The sequence below is a fragment of the Anas acuta genome, chromosome 3 (assembly GCF_963932015.1).
Source record: "Anas acuta chromosome 3, bAnaAcu1.1, whole genome shotgun sequence".
NCBI lineage: Eukaryota > Metazoa > Chordata > Aves > Anseriformes > Anatidae > Anas > Anas acuta.
This window is the reverse complement of record NC_088981.1, coordinates 90,536,764-90,551,007: the sequence shown is the minus strand read 5'-3', so window position 1 is coordinate 90,551,007 and position 14,244 is coordinate 90,536,764. Positions and strand designations below refer to the sequence as shown.

Here is a 14,244-nt window from a genome sequence, read left to right as displayed (position 1 = left end):
AGTTCTTTGTTTCTCTCTCTTTTTAAATTAAAACTCAGTTGAATTGGAATTTGACCAAAATCACAAAATACTAGAATCCATTTACTAAAGTAGATGTATTAGAACCCAAAAGAAGCTCTACTATAACCAAATTAACAGAAATTAAGTCAGCATACAAATGCTGTTTACCAGAGGCCATACAGACACAGCTAGAAAAGCTGCAGTAAGGGTGGCTAAACTAGTAGTGATTCTTCCTTCTCCAAATACTGTGGAGTCATGCAGAGATATATGGGTATATAATCTGATATACAATCAGCTACAACAGTGGGAATGCCTAACATCTAGAGGTGTACCATTTCAGAGTGGTACAGTGACACAGTCATTTATGACAATCGCAGAGTGCAGTTATAAATGAAGAGTCCATGAAGCATGTACAAACCTTAAGTTTTCAAAAACCCAGCCATATCTCAAGGAAGCAGAAAACAAATCACTTTTCATGTTGGGCATTGCCCAAACTCACTCTAAACATCAAAGAGACATTTAATATTTTCAGATTAGCAGACTTGTCATCCACTCTTCCTTGAGTATTGCTTATAAGTAATAATATCATTGGCTTCCATTATTTTCTGCAAGCCTCCAACATGAATCAAGATAAAGATAAGCTTGTGTCTTAACCAGTTTCTGGCTGTAGCTGCAATAATACTGAGTCTTGTAATGAGCTGTCATGAACACTCAGAAATACACAGCGCTCATGTTCCTTCCCACAGAATGCCCCCGAAGTACTGCTATGTACAATAAGGGCTTTCTATAGTCCACTTCTGGGGAAAGGTGAGGTTGCACCCTGGAATATGTGCAAAGTTTGTAAAGTTTCCATTACACAAATGCTCAGTATCGTTATGAAGATTTGTACCTTAATTCCCAAGGCTTTCCTTGAGACAGCAACATTTCCATTCCTGATCACTACCTCACACAGACGAGCCAAGTACACAGAAGATCTTACGTTTTCAGCAATCTGTGCAGCAAAGAGAATACAGGGGTGGAGAGCTTAATTAAGTGATAGCAGGGAGAAAACTGGGACAGAATACCCTGTGAGAAAACAGATGGCTAATGATGAAGGAAAAAAGTATCAGCATCTGGATAATATTGTCCAAAGCCATTGCAATCCTCTGTCTTCCACACATATCTCCCAAGTAGATCCAAAGGTATCCATGTCTGTCAGGTTAGAGGCAGTCTTATCACCCTAAAGCCTACGACTGTCTTTCAGATTTGAATATAATGAGTTCTTTACAAAGTTCTGAAATCTACCTATCTCTACGAAAAGGGCCACAGGCTCCAGAAGAACCAAAATCCTGGTTCTGAGGCTAACTTTCAAAGGAACTTATGAAAATTATATAATATGAAGTTTGAAACATGCTCTTTAGAATCAAAAACATTTAGCAAGTTGTATTTTTTTCTTTTTGCTTTCTTCAATATTAAAAAAAAATGTTGACTGGGTAGTTCTTACCCTCTAATCAAATGAAGATGCAGCCATCATGCTTTAGGAAGTGCAAAACTGATGTTAAATTTTAAAAGAATGTTTAAGATCAATATCTCATTTTCTATACTGAAATGTAAAAACTAAACTGAGGTTTCATTACTGAGCTCATTGTTTTATTAATCTTTTATTACGTATCTAAATTCACAAAAGATTACTAACTAGGTCAATGATTAGGCTTGTATATTCTTTCAGACACTGGAGTATAAAAAATTTAAAATGTCCTTACATTTTTAACACAACAATCCATTTGTATACCCAGATAACCTTGAGAAGACTGCATAAGATTAACTAGGAACTTTCATTCACCCAAATCTCACCATTTGTGCATTGTGCTCCTTTGTTCTTAATAGCAACTTACTATTCTTTTAGTGTTTCTTTGCATTTGCAAGATCTAAATGCACATGGTACAGCACCTTTAGAAAGCAAGAAAGCACAGTTGCCTCCAAAGTAATTCAGGTTAAAAGAATCAAAGTGATACACTAAAAGGACTTCTATCTAACCTCCTTGGCAGTCTGTGATTTCTAAGGAGATCTGAAACGTAATTTGTATGTCTGATACTTCCTCTGTCCCCAGAGATCCAGAGCTCTCTGTTGGGTGTCTATGTTCCTCGTACATTTTCTAGACAGTCTGAAACCTTTAAAGTAGGCTGTGACAAAGCCAGTACATTAATGAAAATACTGATCTCCCTACACCCGTTGCCATTCTTCCTGGCTGAATCCACAGTGCAGTTTTTGATAGAAGTCCACAGCAGAAACCTCATGAGATAAGCGTTACCAGGGATTCCACACCCAAGTTTTTCTCATAAGGAGGGAGAGAGTTCATGTCTCTTCATGACACAGCTGGGGTTAATGGGGACTCTGCTTCTCTGTACAGTGTTTCTACTACAGACCTGCTGGTGAGAATTATCCCTCTTCCCCGCAGCACGTTCATCCTCAGACTCTTTATGGAAAGACGATGGAGCCTAGGCTGCACTTCATCTTCACTACAAAGCTCAGTAACTCTGGAAACAGATTTTATCCTCCAGGCTTATCTGTCCCTTCGCCACCCCGCTGCCCCCCAGAAAAGCTTTGCTGAAGTTTTGTCTTCACTGACACAGGGAGGATTTTGAAAGACACAGAGATTAAAGTCCCACAGCAAAAAATACTTTGTCCTGGGAAAGGGGAAGTCACTCCAATCTCAAGTTCCAATGCTATGTTTTCAGAAATGACTGCTATCCAATTATGTCTACACATGGATAAAACCATTGTCACAGAAAAAGAAAACCAGTGTATTACCTTCCCTACCACCAGTAATTCTGATTGTCCTTTGTGTTTTAAATTCCACCTCCCCCCGAGAGCTGTTAATATATAATAGCAATTCACTTCCTCTCACCAACAAAAGAACTGTTATTAAGTTTTAATAATATTTACAGAGATAAATATAGCCAAAATAATTTACTGAAAATTTTCATTAAGTAGAATTCCATCCTCTTCAGAAATAGCTGTGATATATGCACGATACTGAAGGTAAAGATGCATATTTCATACTTTGCTATCCTAACTTGAAGTACAACGATCTTTAAACTTTTTTTTCCAGTATTCCCACCCTTACATAAATATGATGTGGCTGCATGCATAAAATATTAATGTTACCACGGAAACCATCTCTAAAAAGATTAAAGTGAAGATGTAAGTGAGGATGGTATCTGTAGATTTTTTTTTTTTAAAGGAAAAAGGAAAATCTGTTACACTGTTCCATGTCCCACCGTTGTTTTAAGATTTAATTTTTGAAATCAGATCCACAGAAGATAATTAAGATAATGAGTGTTTTAAATTTTCCTTCAAGATACTATTCTGAGTTTTTTCATTGAAATAAATATTCTTACTGTAAGTTAAGTACGTTGTTAAGTGTGCTGTTACACTGCACATGTTAACCTCCATCTTTTTCTTAGCAGTTCTAAGAGATCATAAGCCTGAAAAAACTGTGACAAGAAAAAAAATATATATATGCATGTATATATATTAGGAACTTTCAGTAGTCTCCAACTATTAAGGAAAAAATCTATATACGTTGATAAATGCCAATAATCAGTTAACCTTCCAAGTTAGGAGAAGAACATCAATATTTGAATATTCAGATTGAAAACTATGAAAACTAGAGAAACTGGAAGTACTTTGACCAAGAAAGTACATACTCATGGTTTTAGAGACATAGTGCTGCACAGGGAGAAGTGCTACATGGGAAGACAACTCCTGTTTCTATTCTGCTTCTTTCATTCCTACTCCTATCATGAAAGAAACTCTAGACCTTAAACTCATATTCCTACAGTGAGTACCTTGGTTTTTTTTTTGCCTTCCAAGCTTTCAGACTCATTTATTGTGACACTCAATACATTCTGAACACTAAAAAGGGCTAAACATGATTATTATTCTTAAATTATTTTTTTTACATTATTATTAGAACTACTAATACAGTAACTTCTGGTGATAGATACAACTGAATTTGATGTCTGCAGAGTTTCTTTGGTATTTGGAATATATGACAACAATAAAATGTAAATCATTCTCTAACTAAGGATTACCTAGCATCTGCCCACCTTGGGGGAACAAAAGAGCCTCTACAGTAAGCTATGCCAAAAGAGGCTAAATCATTTTTTCCCCAAATACAGAAAATAGTACCCCAAAGTCATAGGTTACAACCTCTAGTTGTGGAGCAGTAAATTCCAGCCAATAAGAAGGGTGAAATATTTTTCTTCTGGTATATTCTTGACCTAGTCAGGTATGCAGAAAAGGCATTGTTCCAACACCTTTTCATCTATCCTGTTACATCTTCACGTAACAACTGGGGTTCATTACCAACTGTGTAGTTACACGTACCCTGCCAATGCTAGGAAGGAGGCACACAAAGGTACTCAAAGCATGTCTGAGGCAGATCTGAGACAACACACGCTAGAGAGAATTTGGTCCAGCTCCGTACTGTGTACTTACTAATAGGGAAAAACATGTTGCATCATCTTTAATTTTAAGAAGAAAATAAAGAATAGTTATGCACGACAAATTGCTGGCCAGGCCAAGTCAAGCCACAGAGCAACATACTGTTAATCAGGCATAATCATCTCAAGAGTATTGAGTAATCAGTTCAGTCTTTATGAGAAAGTGACCCATGTGACATCAGAGGAAAAAATAGGATTGGCTTATGAAGTCATTTTATGTTTCCCATAATTGTACATAAAGATTTACTGTGTACTTGAAACAAGACGAACCCCCTGGTCAGAGGTCTGAGGTGCATAACCCACCCTTGCTCACAACTCTACAAACCTGTTAAAATTAGATACACTGAAAGAGTAAAATAGTGAGCCGACATGACCCAACCTCTCTAGGAGGACTGCCACTTTATTCATGAGAGATATTGCTTCTTGCTTCCAGCAGGATAATGGTGGAGGCTTTTAGAATTAACATTTCTACTGAAACTGAGGGGAATTTGGGAAGGGCCAATAACCTGCTGTACCACTTCAGGGCTCATTCCTAAACTTGTCATCCTGAATGCTCTCACATTCCTGACCAGTTTCCCTGCCTGATTATGATACACTGCTACCTCACAGTGCACACACTTCGGCTTATCTTCTCCTGAACCTACATGGTCCCCCTCTCTTCTACCTCACCCTCCTTGTCCACCCTCCCCAACACACAACTTCTTCACTTGAAAGCATGTATCACAGAAATCTGCAGCATTTTTTTCTTTATTTATTTTCAAAACAATGCTACCCTCTTTACTTCTACAGAAATATGATGTGATTTTAAAACAAATCTGAGACTTATGCATGATGTTTGGCCAATGCTTCCTCTGTCTCAGTGCAATGTCCACATTAGGTACAGATCTCAATCAACAGATAATGTTTCTGAGATGCACCAGTTCAAGAAAACAATTATTTTCCCTTACCTATTGACTATGTTTTCTTAGCAGGATGAAGTCTGAGAATTCTTATTACTTAAGCTTAAATACAGGTTAAGTTTGCTCAGAGTTATTATTTGCAAGGAAAATCATACCTCATCTATCCTTGATGTTTTTTATCCTCCAGCCTTAGAGAAAGGGTAAATGTAATACTTACTTTCCAGTCATTACGCAATAGAATCTAAATGCAGGTACCTATGTTTGAGCAATGTTTATCAGCACATAATTACAGACCTTGTACATGAATCCAATAGTGCATCCCTCCTATTGTGGTCCCCTCTTTGGTTCAGGTCCCAGTGGCTGTTACCAGAGCTCCTTGTTTTAACAGCTTTACTTCTGCCACTCAGCTGCAGGAATTGGCACTGTTTCTACTTACTGAATGCTGCCAGATCATCCCTAAGACCTGCTTATCTCCAGGGCATGTAACAGTACCTTTGAAAAGCAACCTCAGCATTTGGGATGCAGCTCATATTACACAAACTAATAGGTTGTTCAAATAAATAATGAGAGAAATTCTTACTAAACTTAGTAGACTTAGACAAGTTCTTAGGGTCTCTTCACTCCGTAACTTTTGCTATCATTTTAAACTACAGAAATTTATTGTTATGATTTATTTTGAATATATTCAACATATGGGCTAAAAGCAAAGCATAAGGAAATTCAGTAATTACACTAACTGCTCTAAAATTTATATGCAAAACGCCAGCTGCATGCAACTCCTCATATCTTTTATTTGCTGTTCTGTAAAGAAAATTAAACGTAGTCTTTCTAGACTCTCAGAACTCATAGCACAAGTGAAATTTTAAGATATCAGAATAGCACTCTTGCCTATATTCTTGACCATGCTCATGAATGTAGGCACAAATGCTTTATAGTTCTGCTGGTCCAAAAATCTGCAAGCTGAACCTATATAAATACAGCAGGAACCTTACCACAGAATTGTGAGTTACTGTGAAAAACAAACCAGTCGATCAGTCCCAGGCCATAGATCTGCTCCTAGATCCCACTGGCTTTGAAACTCTGAGTGACAGGAGCTGCTGACTATCATTGACACAGTTCTCAAGGTGGCTTCTGTATTCCTGGCACTTGAAATCTGCTGTCATTGGCATGTATGCCACAACCTTTTTTTCCCAATATCACAATGCTCTCTGCTGCAAGCTAACATTGTCCTAGGAATATCAGGCAAAAGGAACCTCTATATAGAAGGACAACTGAAAGTCAAGACAATGTTTAAATATTACTGGAACATTTTTTGATGATTAAAAGGCAGAACGCAGATGTCAGGCTTGGTCAACCTATAAGGGAAATTTCACCCATCATAGGTAAAACTCTGGCATTTATAACTATAAATCTTTTGTTGTTGTTAGTAAAATATTTCTGAAATGAAAGCGAGGTGACCTAATTTAACAGACTGGCTTATTCGAGCTTATTTTCCTCTTACTCAGAGTACATAATAAAATGAATGAAAATGTGAAGGATTTCTACATAGTCAGAAACTAAATTATTACAGTAGTAGACATTTAACCTCACCTTCTATGAAGACTCAAATACCCCATCACCTGATCAACACCAGCTGTATGCTCTTCAGATACAGAGTGAACATTTTTAATAGTATGTATGATTCAATACCGAAAGGTTTATTGGAATGCATACATTAGGATAGACAAACCTTACAGTGTGTGATTTGTCATTCATTTACTTGTTTAAAGTTTTTCTATACTGCAACATACAAAACACTTATTTCACACTTCCACAATCTTATTTTCTTACAAATGGGCCACGGATGCTCTAATATTGTGGAATTTATGCATATTTGATTGTGATATTTTTGCAGATGACTTAAATTTATTTTTTCTATACTTTCTGAAATTTTTCTTCCAGGTTTCATTGTAATAGACTATACCTGCATTATCATTTTCCCCACTATCATCGTTTTAATTAGATCATAAGGGATTCATACCAAAAACTGACCCTGCTTTGAAAGTTAGCCACACATTCCCTTTCTCTCATTTCCTGATCATTCTGCATTAAGTTATGACAGACCAAGTAACAGATTTGAAAGTATGACATTAACAAATATTGAAAGTTTACTTGTTTTTAATATCTACACAATGTTTAGAAAACAGAAGCATTGCTTACTTTACAGATATAGCACGTTAGTGAGATGAAAATGAAGAATTATTGATCTTAGAATTAACTATTCAATGATGTGAAGTAAAAGCCAGTATTTTCAAAAGGAACAAAATATTTTTTAATGTGACTAAACTATAAACAGTTCATATGGGTAGTATAGAACATGTCTGTCTATATCAGGGGTACAGAATGTGTACGTGTACAGACATGTCTCAGTGTGTTTGTGAGCATATTTTACATTTTATATACAATAGGGTATGTGTTTACACAATATATATAACTTGCATATGTAGCTTTATACTTTGACAGTGTACTCCTCCTCACCCCCTGGTTAAGCAGAGCATCAGGCCTAAGCAGCTAACCATTGTGGGCAGCTGTGATGGGTACGCCCAGCCATGCCAGCTCTATCTTGGAACCTGAGGAGACAGAGGACACACAGCCAAGGGCTGCAAGAATTTGGAAGAAAGTGCAACTTGAGCCAAATTTGGGAGAAACTAACATCGGTATGCAAACGTGTCCATAGGCTGTTCATCTTACCCTGTAAATAGTGAGCAGCCCAAGAGCCTTTTGGGCTTTCCTGACATGGCTGTGGGTGGCACACCAGGACCTCCCCGTGGGCAGGGATGGCCCAGACAACTTGTGCAGAGTGAGAGGAGCCTTGTCACCACAGGTAGTCAGTAAGGGGATTGGGAGAGTGACAGCATGCCAGCGTGCTGGAATGGTGCTTTGTGATCACGCTAAAATCTCGGCTAAGCAGCATTAAGGATTCATGTAATGCATATGATCCTTTAGTCATAAACGGTTGACCAAGCCCGGGACTAGGAGCAGATTCAGCTGCACCAAGGCTCCTTACCTCTCCCACTCAAGTTGTTTAGAAAGCAAAGTGTCCACTCTGACCCTTGTGACTCAATGGGAGGATTTCTGTGATGTAATGTCACCTAACATAGTTCCTTATGGAGTCTCTATGTACTATATAATGGCTTTCATTTAGTGACTGAGTAGTAAATAGTGTGTAATAAAGTGTATCTTCCAATTAAAATCAGGTGTACCTTGCCACTGTCGAATAAGCTTTGTAATATACAAATACATGTACAATTTTTGTTCTGTAGTGACCATTTCAGCCTCAGTTGGATATCTACGGATAATTCTCCTTTTGGTCTGTCAAATATGAATAGTGATGAATAACCCTACTCTGAAAGATGCCACTTATAACAATGAGTAGTAAGTATTTAAGAACTGTTTGCTGAAGTGAACTCTGAAGTTTGAAAGACGGACTGTGGAATGAGGACACTGTAGACAAGGACAATTAAGGATTATCTTCTGTTAGAACAGCATAGCATTACACATTTGTTGGAGTACTCAGCTAGGGCTAAGAGATCACAACTGAGTTTTCAGTTCTGTCACTGACAGAATACTCAGTGTTTTTAGTATTTTTATTATTATTATTTCATTGTGTTTCATTTTTGTCAGCTTTGAAGTGGTAATAATAGTACTGGTCATCTTTTTGAAGTGTTTTGCCATCTACTGATGTTGTACTGCATTATACAAAGACTTAAAATACACATCCACAGATACACATTCACAAAAATGTTTTACACAGTAGGTGGAGATACCTAGATGTACCAATGAATACTTTTCCATGTGGATTATCTTTGGATTTAAGATTTCTGGGAAAGATCTAGAGCATTCTGTATGTCAAGGAGGCATAGACTATTTATGTGAAAATGAGGTCTCAAGGATTCATACATGTAACTGCCATTTGAGATTGGAAGCATTTGCTGTCAATATTTATAGGTAGAAACGTTGAGAGGGCTATTCTAGTAAGCATGTAGATGTTGTTCTGTCCATGTAAGAAAAGAATAATTTCACAGAGTGCTATGGTCATAACCATACTTGACTACTAAATAAATATATAGCTCAATCACTTCTGAACACAGGAGAATCATGGAAAACTACCTGGCTTTAAAGCTCAAGGTGTAGGCCCTGTGATAGCTTTGGAATATCTTGATTTTGAGTAAGTTGAATTCGTCTGCAGTATTGAATTGTTCTTATGCACAAAACAGTCTTGGAATCTAAAATGATTTCTATAAATTTTATATTGTGAAGAGCAAATAATCAGGAGCCTCCATCAGTCCGACAGAAAGACAGTGGATAAATGGGTAACATATTTCTTGTGACTCCTGTAATTTATTGCATGTTTTGAGGTTAGTTAAACAGTGGGATACGTAGTCCAGCCTCCAAAACAGTGCTTCATTTTTCTTTTTCCCTAAACTTACAGTATGAGAAGTGTTGCTCAAGGGGAGATACATGCTGGCTTAGATGCTCTTGAAATGTGGTCAGTTCCCTGGTGTCTGCATTAACAGCAGCACTTTGTAGTGAACTACAGTAACTGCATAGGATTCCATAACTGCAAAGATTCCAAGACTGCCATGTTTTCTTCATGGGGTCTGAGTGTTCAAGCCACACCTGTGGAAACAACCTATGAAGAACATTTCTTTCAATATCTTTGTGTTGAAGAGCTTTCAAAACTCAGGTGGAAACTTTCCTGCTATTACAATTGTGATCAAGACAGTATTCACATCAATATGAATGTGGTCATATTTTGCAGAGGCATATTAAGCATGCATACAGAACTTTGAAGAGTATTACGAGAAACTTCTCTGTGATAAAGAACTTTGATCATTCTCTTGAATCCCATAAGAGTTTGTTGTTGTTGTTTTCGCTATGAACACAGATCCTTCTCAGAACATTTTTTTTTTTCAAAGCATTATTTTCTGCAAGCAATGGTCTGGTAGTTGAAATGCACACCTGGAGATTGGAGCAAAGGATATGTTTTCTGCCAAACAGATTGCATCTCTCATAGCCCTTTTCTAAAGGCCCCTGCTACTTTAAGCTCTCTTAGAACTTGCTGTGAAAAAAAAAAAAAAAAAAAAAAAACAAGGAAAAAAAAAAAAAGAAAAGATGAGATCTAGCCATGCAAAATAAGATGAAAGATCCTGCCTTTTACGGACTACTTCCACATACCTCAGAACTTATCTGTGTTTGTGTCTTTTGAACACGTGGATACTGGAATTATGGCAAATGATACCAGTCTCCTGTAATTCCCAAACACTATTCCGCTTGGGAAGTGACCTCTAAAGACCCCTTCTGCTTTCTCATGCAATCTCTGTAAGAGGAAGGTCTAGAAGAAAAACATCTCTTTTGCTGTTACAGACAAGGTGAAAGAAAAGCATGTTTCTGTAATTTTTGGTGTATTTGGGCCTCCTAATGTTTTTCAAAGAGGAAGTGGATGGTCAGCTCAACTGTGGTATGCAATTTTATGATCCAGGCAACTTTTATGTGTCTTGATGTTATACAAGCAAATAAGTAGTATTAATATGGGCCCCAAAGAGTTCACTTGGTGCCAAACAAGTCAGAGGAATTGAAAGAAACGACTGGGAAGTGTGTGGCTTAATCCATACAAATTACTTCACTCTGAGGGTATCAAAGAATAAAGAGGAAAAAAAAGAATTTGATGTTTACTTATGTATGCACACTGAGAATTAAATCTGCCCAGGCAAGCACTCGCAGGGAAAAGAACTGTTCTTTTGGCACCTCTTTATACATTCATTATCAAGGACTCCTTTTAAGTTTTTCAAGGGATTGAAATCAATGATACAAACCATTTTTTCTCCCTAAATAAATCAGCAAGCAAATACTGAAATCAAAAAATCGAGAAGTCAAAAACTTCTCCTTGGCATGTATTCGTTTTGTAGCATGTATTTTTATAGAAGTACAGAATGAAACACAGTCAAAACCAATCAATATTCCCTAATATTTAATTATAGAATTCACAGGATTTTGTGTGTTCTTTTAATTCCTGGTATTCTTTCTGAATGAGTTGTAATGCTCTTACAAAAGTACTATCCATCTTCAAAAAACATAGCCATCGTCCGTCTCCCATCTTAGAATCAGATGTGGTTATTTAATTATATCATATTTAAAAAATAGGCCCTTTAAAGAAATTAAAATGCATTTTTTTCCTCTAAAATTAAACATGTTAATAATAACACTCATATACTGTAACCATAGAGATACCTCCTGAATTTATATGGAAGTCTAATGAAAATTACACCCAAAATTCTGAAAAGTTTACTGTAATGAAGTGAAACTGTTTAGTTGCTGATTGCCTGCCAGCATTACAGCAGCCTCCAGCCTGATTCTATATTATTCTATATTGATCTAGCAGTGTATATGGCAGAGCATGAAGAACAACCATCTGTGCCAGGTACAGTAGCAGGTGTGATATCCATTGAACAAGCTGCTGCCTGATTAAAATAAAACCCTTTCAAGCATCTGGCAACCCTGACGGACACTTTTATCTTTGTTAAAAACACCCCACCACCTCAAAAAAGTTGTCTGAACAGAAAGAGAAACCGAAGAGAAAACATCAGCTGAAAAGGGCCAGAAACAGAACCCACTGCAGATACACGGTGAAGTCTGGGTAAAGGAGTTTTAATGTCCAAGAGAAGTTCCTTAGCATGTAAAGCAGCAGTGTCTGCTTGGCCCATGTGTTCCAGTGGTGTTGCTAACATCTAAGGGAGAACTGAAAGCAGGATAACTGGTGTGAGAAGATAAATGCTTTGTCACTAACATTTTATGACTTTACATTTGCAGATAGGGTTTGTGCAGATAAAACTGAGTAAGATAACTCATTAGTACAAGATTTCAATAATGAGAACTTATCAGAGTATTCAGAAAGTAAGTCTATAAATAAAGCTTCTACAATCAGAAGATACAAATCAAGAGCACTCGCTAGTTTGTTTTTGAAAATATTTTCAGAATCTCCTGATTTTATCATTAGATTTGTTTTGAACTCAGAGCTACTATTTATTATGTGGGTTAAAATTAGTTCTTGAAATACATACGCTACTTGGCTGTGCCTCTAAGAAAGACTTAACAAGGAACAGAGCTCCATAACTGGATCATAGTTTTGACTTCAGTAATTGTTAAATTTCCTCTGTTGTCAGCTGCTTGATAGTAGTTAATCTTTTTGTCAAGTTGATGTTTATCTTTTTAAAGGACGTAAGTGCTGAAAATGTTGATTCTAAAGAGATGGTACGGGAAGGAAAAAGAGACAGTATGAATTGGAATAGTGTATGTGATTCTTGTGAATACAAAGATAGCACAGACAGTCCAATTGGTGCATGTATTTTCTGTGGTGGGATGCAAGGATGACAGTTCTGTGAACTCCACTGATTATGCTATTTTGCTAGATGAAGAAAATGAATACCCAGAAGTAGCAGCAGTTGATCCCACTAGTGCATAGCAGCTGTTTAATATTGCTGAGTTCATCCAAAATGTCTCATAAGATGGAGACTGTTTGCTGCACAGAACTTGGTCTGGGAATACATCAGAGGGTTTTATTCTAGCCATAGAACATGTTGCACGTATCTGGCTTAATTCACTTAAAGAATCAGCAGACTGTGGTTTAATGTTTGCAAGTCTCTGGTTGATGGATGAAAAAGTATTAGCAGATTAGCAGACTCACTAGGAAGAGATGTTTGCATTTGAGTTTCATGAATAACCAATGAAATAAGAAGAGGTATGTGTTTATAAATATATATCTTAGTAGGGGAATAGGAAATTTTTGAAGGACTTGGTAATCTCCACTGTTCTTCTGAACCTGCAAAGATCTGACAGTTCTTCAGGACCCTTTTGAGGCAACCTAGAGAGAATTGAAGCTGCACTTACAGAAGCAGTTGTAAACTGTAAACCATGGGAGAGCACTGACTCACTATTTAATTCTATTTCAGCCCCTGGTATGCTACTAATTACTGAACTCATGTCTAAGGCAGATAAAACAACAGTCTGGTGCTGCTCTAATGATGAGGCTTGTGTAGGGAAAACAGAAAGTGTTATTAACTAGAGATAAATGAGATTGCATCATAATTATGCTGGGAAGGAAGTAGTGATCTTTAATCTGTAGCCATGTACTACTGCAATACCAGTCTTTATTTTTACTGAGACCTGAACAGCAGAACTAAGAAAGTGTGAAGAGGGAACATCTGTTAAGATTGCTATCCTAAACACTTGAAGACTCTCCAGTGGCACTGAGTCCTCCTAGTCGATAGCTCGGTTTTGCCAAATTAGTGGTCAGAAGTATCCCTCAGCTGAAAATATATGCCTTTTTAAGACCTTTAATGACAAAAATGTTAAGGAAAAAAAAAAAAAAGGAGCAACTCTGGCTCTGGACTGAGTCTGCAGCAAATTACATGACCACCAAAAATTATTCAGTCTTACCAAGATATTATATAGTAAATACAACTCTTTAAATCATATTTTTAATAAAAGCACAGAAAAACCATACTTTTAATAAAAGCATAAAAAATCATATTTTTAATAAAAGCATATAAAATCATATTTTTAATACAAGCACAGAAGCAGTTTTAGTGACCTCAAGAGCTGAGTAAATGCAAATCCTCCCATTATTCATATTCTGTATGAGGGCCAGCACCAGAACAAATGGCAGCGCTCAGAACAGAAGTATTAAATTTTCTAAATCCAACTGCTGCTGGGAATCAATATGAAATGAATGAGTTACATATCTTATCCATAAAGGACATCAGCAAACTAGCTGACATGGTATTTTGGAAGAGGTACGGATGTAACTGCATTAATAACTG

General features: G+C 36.9%; 1 protein-coding gene across 1 annotated transcript in view; it reads right to left on the bottom strand.

Moving 5' to 3' along the window:
* EYS (eyes shut homolog) overlaps positions 1-14,244 on the bottom strand; it is an 830,760-nt gene that overhangs the window by 349,195 nt on the left and 467,321 nt on the right. The gene's annotated exons all lie outside the window — the stretch shown is intronic.